Genomic DNA, 6861 nt, shown 5'->3' with positions numbered 1-6861 from the left:
GATGTTAAAACTACTACTTTCTCTAATAAAATGAGTTAACTGTTTTATATCTAAAAGAATTATACAAGTTTTCTTTGATGAAATGAAATAAGACAAGACTGAGATAAAAATAGAAGTATCATAAGAATCTTCAATCTCACTCATTTTATTTGCAATATACACTGCATATCTATTCAAAAATAGAAATATGAGAATAGTATGATCTCTGAGTTATATGAATGATATTAGTCTAGTCTACAGCTCAAAAACTATCAAAGAGAATTTAAAAGTGATTGAAGAAGCTGCAAAGAAAATCTTTGTTAGAGTAGATATTAATTAAATTCAATTTGATATGAATAAAACTGAGTTAATTCATTTCTTTTCTAGATTCAATGAGAAAGAACTATCTCTAACTCTTTTAAATAGAGAGATTAAACTCAGTGTAAATGTCAAATAATTAGAAGTATAATTAAACTCCAAGTTGAATTTTAAATATCACATTCAACAAAGAACTGTCAAGACAGAAAGACTATTGAACAATATAATCAGACTATTAAATACAGAGAGAGGTCTATTCTTCCAGGCTATGAGACAGTTATATATAGTCTGTATTACATCAGTAGCTGATTATGAAGTTCAAGTTTGATGAAATAATTAAGGGAATTTCACTGAACTCTTTCAAAGTCTGTAAAACAGAGTCTTGAGAAGAATTCTGAAAGTATTCAAATTATCTTCTATTAAAGCAATGAAAATTGAAGCTTTAATTCCTTCTTCTGCTATTAGATTTGAGAAGGCCTGTATAAACTATGCTCTAAGAGTTATAAAGATGAGCTTAAATCATATAATCAGAGAAAGAGTCTCTTCTTCATTTTTATCAATTAACTCTGAAAATGAACTGAATTGAAATAGATTTCTTGATTGAAATGAAAATAATTCTTCAAAGAAAATGTCTTCTCAACTGTTATTATTATTATTATTATTATTCTTTCATTATACTCATATGCAAGCGGAGCTTATAATGAGTCCTTGCGTGATGTTAAATACAGGTCAAGTGTTGATTATACAGGAGGAAATACAGGTGTTGAGACCACGCCAAGATAACAAGAACATAGGAAAATACAAAGGAGTGACAATTAGATACATGCGATAATAACTTCCCAGCCCAGGAACATAGAGCGATTCATTGAAGCGATTTGTACACCTCTGTATTTATTAGAAACCTGAGGTGCTTGAGTTCCGGATTTAATGTATCCCCTGCGGGTTTCGAACCCACGCGCCTTGGTTTCCCACGCCAAGGCGCTACCAGGTGGCCGCATTAACCATTCGGCCACCGGGGCTCTTCTCAACTGTACAGACTATGCTCTCTGATTAAAAATTAATTTTCTTCTTTAAATGTTAAAAAAGTTGATCATGAGAAGTTATCTCTCTGAAGAGAAAAGCTTGAATCTCTTATAGACTTACAAATAAGTGAACTATTAAAAGAGAAAGAATATGAACAGCATTTGAAGAGAATTTCTACAATCAATATAAAAGACTCTATTCTGATTTATTCAGATGACTCAAAAAATGAGAATTTGAATAGATTAGACACAGACATTGCTTATACTGAAGATAATATCAATTTTATCTTAGATTTATGAAATCTAGACTGTGAATCTGAAGTCTTTGATGCTGAACTATTTGTAATAGTAAAAGCTTTCAAACTCATTGAAATTAAATCTTATAAAAGAGGAAATAGTTTGAAAGAGATATGAATATTCTCTGATAGTCAAGCTGCTTTAAAAAAGACTTAGAAATAGTCAGATTTATAATGATCAAATGAATCTTGAACTGATCTTAAACTCTGTTTTGAAAATTCAAAAGAGAAGAATATCAAAGCTGATAATTTATCTGCACTGAGTTCCTGCTCATATAAATATTCATGACAATGAATTGACTGATTCAGCTGTAAAAAAGAGTGCAGAATTAAGCAGATCTATTCAAAAAATTATGTTCTGATCTTTTATAAAGAGAAAAATAAAATAATCTTATTTAGACAAGTGAAATAAAAGCTAGTAGAAACAAAAGAAGAGTATACATTATTCAAGATTTGAAACAAAACTCAAGTGAAAATCTTGTTCAATTAAATGTAAAAAGAAAATATTCTCATCTATAATACAGCTAAAACTAGAACATGACTATTTTAAATCTTATATACAAAGATTTGATAATAGATTTAACTTAATAGAATGCTCATTCTGTAATGTAAATGAGAATTCTGAGTATATTGTAATACACTATGCATTATACAATAGTCTCAGAGTCAGATTGAAAGAGAAGTATAATCTAAATTAATTAAATATAAGATTCTTATTCTTAACTGAGATAGGAATTAAATACTTAATAGACTTTCTATCAGAAACTCAAGCAGCTATAAGAAAATGACTAAATTCAGAATTATCTGAATATGAAGAGAAGAAAATCAATCAGATATAATCTGTTAAAACAGCTATATACTATCTTTTAATAATTTGTTTTATTACAGTCTCTTATTATTATTATTATTATTCTTCAATTATAGATGTATGCAGTCAGAGACTATAATATCTATCTAAGAATCTTTAGTTCTCAGAGTTTTTCCTATATCTATAGAGTCAACTATTATACACTTATCAATTTCAGATATGTAAAATCAGAAAATTTCAGCTCAGAATACAAAAACTGTTTATAAATTACAGTATTTCAACATTTATTAATACTTTGAAATCATTTGAAAATATCATGACAAAGAAAAAGAGAACATAGTCTTAAAGATAGACACATTAAATAGATAGATAGAAAAGAACAGAAAGAAATAAGTATAGTAAAGAGCTACAGAATAAGATCTCTGCAATTTACATCTTAAGCTATATACATATTTTAACACTCTATATAACTGACCGCTGTCTCTGTTCTCTCAGATCTGCTTCAGAGATTATCATTTTCTCTAAAGAGTCACCGCTCAGCTAGCTCCTGTAACTAGCTTATTCATAAGTGAGATTCTCACTAAGAATAATATCAGAGCTACTCAATTCTAGTTAAGTCTCTAATCTTTCAGCTGTCAATCTCAGCATTTCAGTCTATCAATTGACTGTCACAGTTTTGCTTACACTAATTATCTATTAAGAGTGTCTAGATCTTATCTTATCTAGATTCTTGCTAGGCTCAGAGTGTTCTAATTAAATAGTTTTTAAATCTCATTTTCTGAAAGTGAGTGTCTAGAGTGAGAGAGATGAGATCTGATCAGTTAAGCTTGATAATGATTCACTATTCTACAGGCATTCTAGACCTCAATCACTCTAGTACTGATCTAACTTGAAGTGTCTGGAAGACTGTTAATTCTAAGATCAGTGAGAATTAATGTCTGGGAACCTTTGGAATGAACATCTTAAGCTTGATAATGATTCACTATAGTGCACCCGGGGGCCTCTGATACTGTTTTATGACTTAACAGTGAAAGCTGTGATTAAGATGACTCTTGCAGGGTTCAAACCTGCTCTCTCTTGACATTCATTTCCCGGGGGGAAGGCCGCTAATTGAGGCTTCATGATAGCGTAGTTAATCACTACGTCATCAGGCCTTGTTATAGTCTCTCTTTACTTTATCTTTTCCTTTCAATTCCTGTCTATCTATCTATTTAATGTGTTCATCTTTAAGACTGTGTTCTCTTTTCCTTTGTCATGATATTGTCAAATGATTTCAAAGTATCAGAAGATGTTAAAACACTGCAATTTGTAAACAGTTTTTATATTCTGAGCTGAAATTTTCTGATTTTGTATATCTGAAATTGATGAATGTATAATAGTTAACTTTACAGATATAGGAAAAACTCTGAGAATTAAAAGTTCTCAGATAGATGTTATAGTCTCTGACTGCATACATCTATAATTGAAGAAGAATAATAATAATAATAATAATATACAATATTCTTACAAAGAATTAAAAACAGAGTTATTTTCTGTTATAATTTCATATTCTTTTAAGTAAGAATTACTTTTTCAGTGACTGAAAAGCTTTCATTAATACTTAATTCTCTTTTACACTCTTTATTGACTAATTTGAGTTGCACACTTATTGTGTGAGGAGAATTGAATGATTTAGAATAAAATTGAATAGGTTTGATCAATTTCTCTGCAAAAAATTGACTTATTTTTTATCAGTTTTTCTCTCAAAAACTGTCATATTATCTGATTTATTATCAATTAATATCATACTTTTCCTCACTGTATCCCAAGAAAGAGTTTGTAAAGATTTTATTGATTTATCTTAAAAATTAATTTTAGTTTATTAGATTCTCTTCAAAAATCTAACCTAGTTACTGAACTAGTGTGAAAAAAATCAGGTGTTTTATACACAAAAGTCTTTCATTCTTCTTTTGAAACAGTCTGATCAACTTTTCAATTGAAAATAGACTAATAAATCTCTCAACTGAAACAGTCTGATCAACTTTTCATTTAAAAATAGATTAATAAATCTCTCAATTGAAACAGTCTGACCAAGTTTTCATTTGAAAATAGACTGATAAATCTCTCAATTGAAACAGTCTGATCAACTTTTCATTCAGTGAGTAAAATGAGTTCAAGAGTACACTCAGTTGATGTGGAAAAAGATGTCTTCCCAGATGCTGTTCCTGAGATTGAAATTCTAAAGAGAAGAAAGAAGGAAGAAATAGAGAAACAACAAGTTCTTGAAATACAGGAACTGGAAAAAGCAAGTAAAATTCTTGGAAAACAGTGTCTGAGTGAGAAGAATGAAGAAGTTCTGTTAATTCTTCATGCTCAGGCTAGACAACTACAAGAAGTGATCAAGTTCAAACTTGGAATTTCAAATGCAATTCAAAAAACATTGAAATCTTTCAGTACAGTCACTGACTCTTTTTCATCTTCTACTTCTTCATCTTCTTCTTCTTCAAATCAGAAGAAAACATATACTCAAGTAGCAGAATCTGCTGTCTTCAAACCTGCTAGTTCAAAATCTGCTCAAAATTCTGAGAAAACTGAGAAGAATATTACTCAGATCTCTGTTCATAGAAAGAAAAAAAAAGAAATGCAAAAAGAGAAGAACTTTCAAATCTTCAGAAACAGAAGACTTATTCTCAAAGTCTCAAATCAGAAGAGCTGACAAAAAACAAGCTAAACTCAAATCTCATTTTCAGAATTAGAAATGAAATTAACCAGCAGTTCTTTTCTCAGTTAATAACTGATATTGAAGTTCAAAAATTAGTCATAGCTTCAATTGAGCTATCTTTCTTTGGAAATTCTATTATTTTGACTACAAGGCCTGAATTCAGTGCAGAATTTCTCATTTAGAATGAGAATCTCTGAAAATCAGCAATAGAATCTCTACTAAATATAACAATTCTATCTGAGAGAGATGAAAAGTGAGACAAATTCTTTCTTTATAATATTTCAGTTGAAATTTTTGACTGTGAGAAAGAAATACTACTTCTCAAAAATGAATTAGAAGAATACAATTCTATTCAACTGAGAAAAGAGCCTGTATGACTTAATTCAATTGAGTTCAGATAGAGCAGAAGAAATGCCTCTGTTCTAGTATATACAAAAACACTTGAACAATCAAGAATCTCTGAAGTAAGAGTAGCAGATTTGAAAATGAGAGTTCATGAATACAAAGACTCAAGAATGAATCTCAAAGCTCAAACACAGTGTTCAAACTGTCAAAGATATGAATACTTTACAATCTCTTATTTCAGAGACTCAAAATGCGCATTCTGTGCTAGAGATCATAAAACTAGTGAGCATAAATGTGAAACATGCTCAAAAAGAGATGAAATATGTCAATATACTCTGCTTAAGTGCTTCAATTGCAAAGAAAAACATGCATCTAGCTCAAAAGAATGTGTATTTACTTCAAGAACTCAGAAGAACTGAAGAAAAGATAAAGCTTAAAGTGAATCTAAAACTGAAGAGAAAAGTCAAGCTAGTAAATCTGCAACTACAAGATTAAAAAGAAGAAACTCTCAACTATCTAGATCTTCAAACTTTAATTCTCCAGCTAAATATAAACAGAATTTGAATTCTCAAACACCTGTTAAGATTAGAGAATTGAGAAATGACTCTGATGATAAACTAGATAGAATGCAAGCAGTTGAGATTTCTACTTTTCAAAATAGTTATAATCTACTATCTGATGATAGTGATTAAATTCTACTATATCTTCATTCTCTTTTAGTATGAATGTACAACAAAAACAACAAAAAAAGTTTAAAAACTCTTCAAAAATCACATTTATTCAAAACAATGTGAATAGAAACTCAAATTGTATTTATTCTTATCTTCAGATTGCATTTGAATAAAAAGTTGACTTTGTACTTCTTTAAGAATCAAACTTTGATACTGAGTAAAAGTACATTATTTCTCATTCAAGCTATTACTGCTTTCTTTCTGAAAAATCTGAGATAAAATCAAGAGTAGCAATCTATGAGAGAAAAAGATCAAGATATTAATTTAATCAGAGATTTGATATCATATCTGACTCTGATATTCTAGTAGTTGACATTATAGATAAAGATAATAAGTTTGATACTATTTAACTTATAAATATCTTTAATGAAAAATCATTGAAAGAAAACAACAATATCTGAACAATTGACAGAGGATTTTTAAATATAACTCTCTTAAAAAACTCTATAATTATAGAAGACTTCAATGCACATCATTTCTGATGAAACTCAGAGTGCACAAGAGCAGTAAGAGCAGATAAACTGATTGAATGAACTTTTGAGCATTCAATAGATTTAGTTAACAAGTCTGATCAACAAACATTCTTTAGAAAAGACATGAAACAGAAATCTATTATAGATCTAACTTTCATATCACAAAATCTAATTGAAAAAAGACTTAT

The 6861-nt window shown here is 29.2% G+C and overlaps 1 pseudogene across 1 annotated transcript; it reads right to left on the bottom strand.

Annotated features, from left to right (window-relative positions):
• Positions 1 to 1227: 1227 nt before the first annotated feature.
• BDCG_17416 lies at positions 1228 to 1316 on the bottom strand (annotated as a pseudogene). Its single transcript has one exon. The product of its transcript is annotated as a tRNA-OTHER (tRNA).
• Between the last annotated feature and the right edge of the window lie 5545 nt (positions 1317 to 6861).

The sequence above is a fragment of the Blastomyces dermatitidis genome (genome assembly GCF_000003525.1).
Source record: "Blastomyces dermatitidis ER-3 genomic scaffold supercont1.7, whole genome shotgun sequence".
In the NCBI taxonomy this organism is placed as follows: Eukaryota; Fungi; Ascomycota; class Eurotiomycetes; order Onygenales; family Ajellomycetaceae; genus Blastomyces; species Blastomyces dermatitidis.
The sequence above is the reverse complement of the archived record's forward strand: the minus strand, read 5'-3'. Positions and strand labels throughout refer to the sequence as shown.